Consider the following 10541-nt stretch of genomic DNA (forward strand, 5'->3'; position numbering starts at 1 on the left):
TTATGATGAGAGAGATGGATATAGTGGTAGCGGGAAAGAGACGGAAGACTAATAAATATTGGATGATAATAGACAGTGGTTGTAATATAGAAAGAACGAAGGAGACAATGGCAGTGTGAGAGAAAGAGGGGGACTCAGTAGCAGTGGAACATAGTTTACAAGTTTATAGTGACAGAACAGGCTAGGAAAAGAGTGAAAGAGATTGTGTCAGTGGGAGAGGGATATAGAAAAGGAGAAAGCGGAAGTGGGCGAGAGCAAGTGATAATGAGAGACGTAGTCTATGACAATGAAAACGATGAAGAGAGAGATAGTGACTGTGAGAAGAGACTGCAGCAGTGCGAAGGAATGAATGGAGATAGAATGAGTAAGAGGCAGGCAGTTGCAATGAGAGAAGGCTGTAGCAGCAGTAGACAGAACGAAGGAGACTATGGGTGTGAGAGAGGAGACAGACAGTTATAGAAGCCCAAAGAGACAATGACAATGAGTTGTATGATTTGTGAATGGGCACGTGGGAGTGAGTGGGTACGAGTGACTTACAGCGATGAAATTGTGCGCGTGAGCGAGATGCAGTTAGGGGAGACTGAGAGATGATTTGCATGTTAAAAAGAGCGCAAGTATGTTCACATACCAAAATTTTTGGGAAAAGTTTTAAAGATGCTGAGGAAGGTATTCTCCTGTGATGTGTCTGCTGCTCTGTGATTCTCCACAATCACAATGTGAGGTTGGTTGTTTAACCCATTTATATAAAAAATATGCACATCTGCCGTGTTGATTCCAAATTCTGTTTAGCACTGACCATGTGATGCGTAGCAAGTCGAATCCCAGTGGATTTTGGATGATACACGGTATAATATTGTATTGTTGTCCAGTTTATTCTTGGTTGGTTCAAATGGCTCTGAGCACTATGGGACTTAACAGCTGTGGTCATCAGTCCCCTAGAACTTAGAACTACTTAAACGTAACTAACCTAAGGACAACACACACATCCATGCCCGAGGCAGGATTCGAACCTGCGACCGTAGCAGTCACGCGGTTCCGGACTGAGCGACTAGAACCGCTCGGCCACCACGGTCGGCAGTTTATTCTTGAGTCCGTGCATTAGTAATATTGAAATTGTCTTCCACACCGACCCTTGCTGTTATTGTTGTTGGTCGTCTAGAGCGGTGTCGTCTATGGTTTGCATCACCGACGTCTTGACGAACTGGTAGATTTTTAGTACCCCTGATCTTTTTGTGCTCATTCGTGAGAGCATTTATGCGACTCAGTTGTGGGGGTAGTACTGTCAGCCATCATGTAGATGTTGAATTAACAACTACAGCAATCATTCCCATGGCGTTATTTAGTTTGACGTGTATCTTTTGTGGATATGGACTGTTTAGCCAAACTGGGGCGCTATACTCAGCGGTTGAGGAGGCAAGACCCAGGGTGCGTGTTGATGCTCTCCAGGTATTATCACATAGCTTTTAAATGATGTTGTTTCTTGTTTTCAGTTTTTCGGCTTTTTTTTATGCTGTCTGAAATCAGGAGTTCTATCAAGGGTTATCCCAGGTATTTTGGTGTTTTATTATAAGTGAGTGTAAGGTTTTGAAGTTGTACGTCGCGTTTTCTTCTGGCAACTTTATTATTTAGGTGGAAGCAGGAAACTTCCGTTTTGGTGGCGTTTGGTTGGAGTCTCCAATTGCAAAAGTACTTACCCACTACATCTAGGTCCTCCATTAGAATTTATTCTGACTATTCGATTGAGGTACATGTTGTAGCCGGCCGGAGTGGCCGTGCTGTTCTAGGCGCTACAGTCTGGACCCGAGCGACCGCTACGGTCGCAGGTTCGAATCGTGCCTCGGGCATGGATGTATGTGAAGTCCTTAGGTTAGTTAGGTTTATTTCGTTCCAAGTTCTAGGCGACTGATGACCTCAGAAGTTAAGTCGCATAGTGCTCAGAACCATTTGAACCATTTTTTACATCTTGTAGCAAGTACCCAGTGACCGACACAACCAAACTTCCTCGATTTGACTTTTGGCATATCTGCAGTATACAAGCTGATGAGAAGTAGAGCAAAGACAGATCCCTGTGTTAGCTCGTTAATCTAAATTAGCTGAAATACGACGTATAAGGTCTGAAGTTGTGACACTGTCGCAGCAAGACTGCAGACATCCCAACCACCAGAGATACTGTGTCGTCCGAACAAGACAGCCAGGTCAAAAACACCACAGCGCAAAGATAAGAGCTGGTGCCAATGCCATAGACTCGCCACTTGTGCGAGTTACACCGCCGCCACGGTCGGCGCTGAGGATGAAGATATCGATTTCGTCTCGGCCAATTTCCGGCCGAGTACAATCCGCCAATGACCGGACGACAACGGACAGAAGCCTACTCTGAAGATAGAAGAGCAGCTCTCGCCCACTTGGTTATAGATCATCGTCCTGAGCTGACTTAGACAGGGAACGTCGTTTCGTGAACTCTTAGAAGTGAACAGACAGTTGTCGTAAATTGCATTTGCTATGTACCGTGAAGATTACCTACGATTATTTGAACTTAGCCATTGAGGGCCCTTTTTGTGTTATATTACATGCGGTGTTCCCGACTTCATTATCCACAAGTCATAAAGATCATAAAGATAAGTAAACTTTTAACTCATTTGTGTGACTCTGTTACTAATCTGTTGGAGTGTTGTACAACCTTTCTCCCACTATCCTATTACCTGGCCCTGGGGCATAACTGTGTAATAGTGGCAGGGAGAAATCGTCTTAGCGGTGTACTGCACCAGAAGCCGTTTCAAGAACTCACCAGCTCGACATCCACGGCAGTAGCAACGAGGCCTGTACTAATTGGTGACGAGGGTTTACAAAAAGAGTACTATACTCCCGACGGTGATAGAAGATTTCTTTCAAGTGTCTGTCACCTGAAAAAAAATCACCTAAAAAGTCTGAAATTCACCTAGGGTACAGATCTCTATGAAGTTTCCAAAACTAAAATCTAAAAACTAAACTCCGTCCGAACAGGCCTTGGAAGGCTCAACGGTACCGACCGGCCGCCGTGTCATCCTCAGCCCACAGGCGTCATTGGATACGGATATGGAGGGGCATGGGGTCAGCTCACAGCTCTCCCAGCCGTATGTCAGTTTACTACTTCTCAATCAAGTAGCTCCTCAGTTTGCCTCACAAGGACTGACAAGGGGAAGGCCTCAGACACGGCCAACCGATTCGGCTCAGATTTGGCAGGTCGCTTGTGTACAACATAAAACTAAGGAATCTAAGATATTTTGGGTCAACGCCCCCGCATTTTTGAGAAAATCACCCCTAAACGTCATGACGAGCAATCGACTCAAAATTGGCGGGATCGATAAATATTGTAAATAGAGCATTTTTCATCATCAGGTATGGGGTCCGAAAACGCATACTTTACCAGAAATCGAGGTATAAAACTTTTACAACTGCCGGTTCCGTACCCACATTTCAAAAACTCATCAACTCGACGTCCAAGTCAGTAGCAACGAGACCTGTACAAATTGGCGACGAGGGTTTACAAAAAGAGCACTATTCTCTCCACGGTGCACGGTTTTCGACTGCAGCACCGATAGCGCAGTCCGGCTTTCGCCGCCGTGCAGTGCGGATGTGTTGTTGTTTCCGCCTGCGGACCGCGCGCGCTCGCTGTTGTTTACATTTCAGCGGCCGTCACTTACGTGTCGCTTACGTACACTAGAACCATGGCCAACCGTTTTAGGAAATCCACATTACGATTCAACTTCTGCAACAACTACGCACGACCAAAGGCCTTGGAAGTAGAACGCTTCCTACGTGACGTTGCTAAGATCCCAGCTTCCGACATATTGGGCATCCATTTGTGCATATTAAGCAGTACGGTGTACGTCAAAGTCGTCAATGACGCGGTATGTGAAAGAATACATCGTGACACCAACCATGTATTACGCTTCTGCCACGCCGACGGCAATAGAATACATCGTGACACCAACCATGGATTACGCTTCTGCCACGCCGACGGCAATGTCGGAGCGATCACTGTCGACCATGCAGGCTTAGGAATGCGCACCATACGAGTTTTCGAACTCCCGTTTGAGCTCCCGGCGGAAGACGTTATCGCGGCTTTCCGCCCCTATGGCACTGTACGTGGCCACACTGCCGAACGCTGGGCGCAATTCCTAAGGTACCCCGTTCTTAACGGTGTACGGCAGATCACCATCGATCTCCATCGCCACGTGCCATCTTACGCCGCGCGGTTGTCATATACGACGGCCAACCCAAGACCTGTTCCGGGTGCGGCAAAGAAGGCCACCTCAGATCTGAGTGTCTTCAGCGACGAATCACCCAATTACCAGCCGCTACCGTTGCACCTCCGACTCCGACGACGGTTTTACCGATCACCTATGCATCAGTGCTCTCTTCTCGTCCCACCGGCCGCTGCCCGTCGGATCATGTACCGGTGAGCCTTCCAGCTGCTACGGATACTGCCGGGGCCGACACGTCGCGCTCACAGCCTGACGCTACTCCGGCGCCACTACCAACAGCGACGACTTCCGACCCCCACCCTCCCGATCATATGGACGTCCCTTCATTTGACGTTCCCGCGATGACCTTCCTCCCAGAACGACGCGACTCCCTTCCGTCTTCCGACACAGAGGGACGAACCCGCAAGCAACGCTCACCTAAGAGGCGCAAGAGGAGGCGATGATGATGATGTTTGGTTTGTGGGGCGCTCAACTGCGTGGTTATCAGCGCCCGTACAATTACCCAATCTTTGCTCAGTCCAATTTCGCCACTTTCCTGGATGATGATGAAATGATGAGGACAACACAAACACCCAGTCATCTCGAGGCAGGTGAAAATCCCTGACCCCGCCGGGAATCGAACCCGGGACCCCGTGCTCGGGAAGCGAGAACGCTACCGCGAGACCACGATCGGCGGACAATCAAGCAAGAGGAGGCGCCGTACGGTCTCGGAACGAGACGGATCACCTCCCCCTGATGCTCCAGAGTCCGTCCGACCAGACGAGGCCTCGGAGAACCTGCACGACGATACGAATGACAACAACATGACGCCGACTGCGGCTGTGTCGACGCCTACTCTACTGGCTCGCCCAGGTGCTTTTGAACCAATGGACTCCACCGTTGCGACTGCCGACGAGACGTCCTCCGCCCCTACGACCGAAGTGGAACGTCCGACCATCACAACGACAGCGCCTTCAATGGTGTGGAGTGAGGACGTCGATGAGGACCCGGACCACACGCTGGGGACAGAGTTACCCCAGACGGAAGCATCGTTACGCCGCTGATAACGCCGTCAGGTGGCGTACGGCACGACTCGCCGTTGCCTCGCCCCTCTTCATCCTCCGCTGGTGGAGTTCCCCTCCACGGTGGGGTACGGCTCCAAATCTACCGAATAGCGACGATCAACACTTGCACCATTAGCTCACCCGTGAAACTTCAACTGCTGCGAGAGATGATATGGGCGTCGGACGTCGACATCGCACTACTACAGGAAGTACACTTGTCCACACTTTCAGACGTCGCGGGATATAACACTTATTCTTCTCCTGGTGACCACCTGCGACGCGACGTAACCATCTACGCCCGAGAAGGCATTCCAGTGGCCGATATCACATACCTTCCATCTGCCAGAGGCATGGCCGTCACCGTCATGGGGACGCGTATTGTCAACATTTACGCTCCGTCAGGCTCCACCTGCAGACGCGACAGGGCACTCTTCTATTCAGAAGAAATCGCTCCTTTGTTTCTTGGACGCTGCGACCATTACTTGCTTGGGGGTGATTTTAATTGTGTCTTGCACCCTTAAGATCAAATGCCCCACTACGACACCTGTCAAGAACTGCGTCTTGTCGTCCGAGATCTGTTGCTCCGCGACACTTGGGAAGTTCGGCACGGCGACGCGCCTGGACATACTTACCAGACGAGTCACTCCGCGAGCCACCTTGATAGGATTTACGTCTCTCGGGAGCTCACACCTGCAGTCCGAGGTGCAGAACTTTGGCCCTTGGCCTTTTCGGACCACTGTGCCTACATCTGCAACATTCTCTTCCCCAAGCAAGTGGTCTGGCGTAGTCGTGCACCGTGGAAGCTAAACACCTCCCATCTTCATGATCCAGAATGTCTTCAACGTGTTACTGAGACATGGGCAACCTGTGAACGTCGCTTATCTAAGTACTGCACGACCTTGACCTGGTGGCTGGAATGTGCCAAACCTGCCATTCGACGTACTTTGATTCAGTATGGAATGGAAGTTGCTACGTGGCGCCGGCACACTACCGACTATTTCTACGCCGTTCTCCGCGACCTGGACGTCCAACCGCCTACCCCCGACACCCAGAGGGAACGCAGCAGGATTAAGGCACAAATTGTAACGTTGAGACGCCGTAGACTGTAGGGGGCTATGGTGCGAACCCGACGTCAAGATTCGGCGGAACAAGAACATCCCACCATGCATCATATCGCCTCCGGTAGGAAACATCGACGACAACAACTCATCACCGAAATCAACACCTGTCGCGGCCAGCACGTCACTTGCCAGGTCGAAATCGTCGGTGCCTTTGTCGACCACTACCACACAATGTACCAAGAGGAGACTACCACCAACCACGCTGAGGAGTCTGTGTTACCACACGTAACTCGCACCCTCACCAGCGACGAAACGGACGAGCTGATGGAGCCAATTACGCGTGACGAAGTCCACGATGCAATCAACAAAGGTGCTCTGAATAAGTCACCTGGTGTCGACGGATTGCCGATAGAATTTTATCGCGCTTTTCTCACACTAATGGCGTCACGGTGGACGACGATGTTTCATGAACTGATGACGATGGGGAACGCCGTACCGCCGGCCTTTGTCACGGGAATTATTATACCCATCCACAAACCGACACCAGGTGTGACGACAGCACATTACCGTCCCCTGACTCTGCTTAACGCAGATTATAAAATTTTTACACGCCTACTGGCAACACGATGCCGCAAGGTCCTGCCTAGCATTCTATCCCGGAACAGACAACTCCGGGCGGCTCAGTAAATATACAAACGGCCACAAGAGAATGTCGCGATTTAATTGCACTGGCAGCAGCGTGCAGACTCCGCGCCGCGGTGGCTGCCATTTATTTTGACAGCGCATTCGACGAAGTGCGGCATCCTTTTCTGTTCTCAGAGATGAACCGCATGGGTTTTCTACCAGCCTTTATCGACGTCATCCGGCGCGTGTACGGCACCGCCGAATCGCTGATTCAGGTTAATGGCCGTGTGGCGGGACCAGTGGCGATCCGGCGTTCCGTACGGCAGGGCTGCCCACTTTCGACCATACTCTGTGCCATAAGCCTGGAGCCACTCATCGGGAGTCTGACGAGCCACCTTTCTGGTTTCACTTTGCGACAGCACAGTTTTCGATGTCGTGCGTATGCGGACGACCTCCTCCTCTCGATCTGCTCACGGAGCGAAACACACACGGTACTTGATTTGGTATCAACGTACGGAACTGCAGCGGGCAGTAACATGAATGTGTCTAAATACGCGGCGATACCCATAGGACGCGGCCTCTCACACGACGACTTAGCACCTCTCCCGTGTGTACAAAACCTACGGTACCTCGGTATCATTTTCACCTCCAGCGTGCGCCGCTCCGCTGCCATCAATTATCGGCGTGCACTCCAAACAATCCGCACGACAGTGCGACAAAATCTTCTCCGACGACTCAATTCTTTACAACGTGTCCAATACCTCAATCAACATGTGGCGTCTAGAATGGTCCACATCGCACAGGTCCTCCCGCTGCCATCAACTATTGGACGCAGCCTCCAGGCTGCCTTCGGATTCTTTCTTACGGCCGGTACGCTCTTTAAGGTCCGCAACGACACGCTCACCCTTCTCTCGCGAGCGGGGGACCTCGGCCTTGTCAATGTGCGACTCCGAGCGGCGACCTTGTACATGTCCGCCATGCACAAGCAGTGGCACGGGGGCACCTCCCTTACGCGCAGCTTGCTGGAAATTCTTGTGTCCGCGACGATAACACCACCAGAACCAGTAGGACACATCGAGCACCATCTGACGCACATTTCTGATTTCATCGTCGACTTCAGTTATGCTCACACACACTTACCGACCACGCGTTCTCCTCGACCTGAAGATTTTTACACCCTACTGCTTCGTTCCATATCCAGCAACAATATCGAACTGAAACATCCGTCCACGCGGTGGCCCATGGCTTGGCGTCATATCCACCAGCTATTTCTTCCCTCCAACGTCCGGGCAACATGGTACCAAGTCGCAAATTCGAAATTCGCCACAAGCCAACGTCTTCACGCCATCGGACTAACGGACTCTCCACTTTGTTCCATTTGCCACCTCATGGATGACGATGTCTATCAACTGACTTGTGCTGCCACCAATGGCGTCTGGAAACTTGCCCGACAGTTCGTTGCCTGTTACCTCCGCGTTCCGCCGGACTCGATTGACCCATGGACTTTCATCCATCCTGAGGATATTTACAAATCATGCGATTGTATGGGTCAAGGGATGGACGATCACCTACATGTATAATGATGGCGACAAATCACGCCTTGATTTCTGACAGTACTTACAAACCGCCCACAGTGAAGTCGAACACCGACCGCGCTACCGCGCCTTCTTCGCCAATTACCTCCATGCGATCTTTACGTCACCCCCGCTTAGTTGGATGGTGCCACACGCCGATAGCACTCCCCCCCCCCCCCCCCCTGCTGACATCTGAGAATCCCCGCGCTACTTTCTATATTGTAACCCACAGTGGAGTAGGCGCATGGACACGCGCCTCCTTTTCTTTATGCACTATACCAGAACACACTGGTTTTTCCCCCACTCCACTGTATATTGCTTCACACCTCTTAGCTTACATCAGTATTATTATTCTTTTTTTCCTACACCTTGTTAATAAAAAAAAACTTGCTCGCCTTGTACGAGTGTAATGTCTTGTGTTATTTTCGCCGGAAGGATGGCATTTCTGTTGTATTTAAGTTTGTACCAATAAAGAACCTTTGTTCATTTACCCTGTTCCTGGTAAAAAAAAATAATACTAAAAAAAAGCCCAACGGCCAAGGTAACTGGCTGGAAATCAGAGAACCCGGGTTCGAATCTCGAAGAAACCTCGCGGATGTTCTTTTTTTCGTTTGTATTTTTCCATATCTCAATTGATAGGGATAGGAGGGTTAATAACTCCGAGTAAGAATGCTGCGAATTCCTCACGATGGATCACAGATAGCCAACCGCGCGACGCTTGCTTATAGCGAGGCACGGGACAGAATGCGCTCGGGGAGAGTTATGTTCTCCCGGTTGCTCTTGGTCTTATCATAGTTGTGAATCTGGAAGAGTGAAGGTGTCCAGCACGAGCCTTATAGAAGTCAATCGGAAAGAGTTGTTTTCCGTCATTAGGCTGCAGCGAACCTCACCGATACAGGTAGTGATTTTTCCATCGTTCATGCGCCGAATGAAATATGTTTTGTGAATGAATAGTGTTCTTCCGTAAGTAACATATGACGAGTACTGTATGTGGTTTGTAGTAATTAGCTCGTCTGTTTATGCCGTAATAACTAGTTATTGTTTGTTGTGTCATAGCTTTCAGGTGCATAATCTGAGTAATGGAGGATGTACATCCTTCGACTAACGCTGTAATATATAGTTGGGGGCCTGTCACAGACGATGGTAAGCGGGAAGTTACCGACGCTGTGTTTTGGTTTGTAAAAGTGTTGCAAGACAGACACATTATCAATGCACTACCGGAAGCAGGCAGTTCTGTTTCAAAAATGGTTCAAATGGCTCTCAGCACTATGGGACGTAACTTCGGAGGTCATCAGTCCCCTAGAACTTACAAGGGGAAGGCTTCAGATACGGCCAACCGATTCGGCTCAGATTTGGCAGGTCGCTTGTGTACAACCGAAAACGAAGAAATCTAAGATATTTTAGGTCAACACCCCTACGTTTTTGAGAAAATCACCCCTAAAGGTTATGACGAGCAATCGACTCAAAATTGGAGGGATTGATAGATAATTGTAAATAGAGCATTTTTCATCATCAGGTATGGAGTCCGCAAACGAAAACATTTCCAGAAATCGAGGAAAGAAACTTTTACAACTGTCGCTTCTGTACCCACATGGTAAACGCTTTTCGACGACAGCGCCGTTAGCGCAACGGCCAAGGTAACTAGCTGGGAATCGGAGAACCCGGCTTCGAATGTCGAAGAAACTTAGCGGATGTTATTCTTTTCGTTTGTATTTTTCCATATCTCAGTTGATAGGGATAGGAGGGTTAATAAGGTAAGTAAATCAATAAGGAATGGTAATAATAAGGTAGGCAAACCAATTTCCCAAACGCCGTGAGTTAGTAAAGTATTAAACTTTTAAGCCTTGTCACATGAAAACAACTCCGAATAAGAGTGCTGCGAATTCCTCACGATGGACCACAGATAGACAACCGCGCGACGCTAGTTTACAGCGAGGCACTGGACAGAATGCACGCGGGGAGAGTTATGTTCTCCCGGTTGCCTCTTCGTCATTT

The sequence above is a fragment of the Schistocerca cancellata genome, chromosome 4, assembly GCF_023864275.1.
Source record: "Schistocerca cancellata isolate TAMUIC-IGC-003103 chromosome 4, iqSchCanc2.1, whole genome shotgun sequence".
NCBI lineage: Eukaryota > Metazoa > Arthropoda > Insecta > Orthoptera > Acrididae > Schistocerca > Schistocerca cancellata.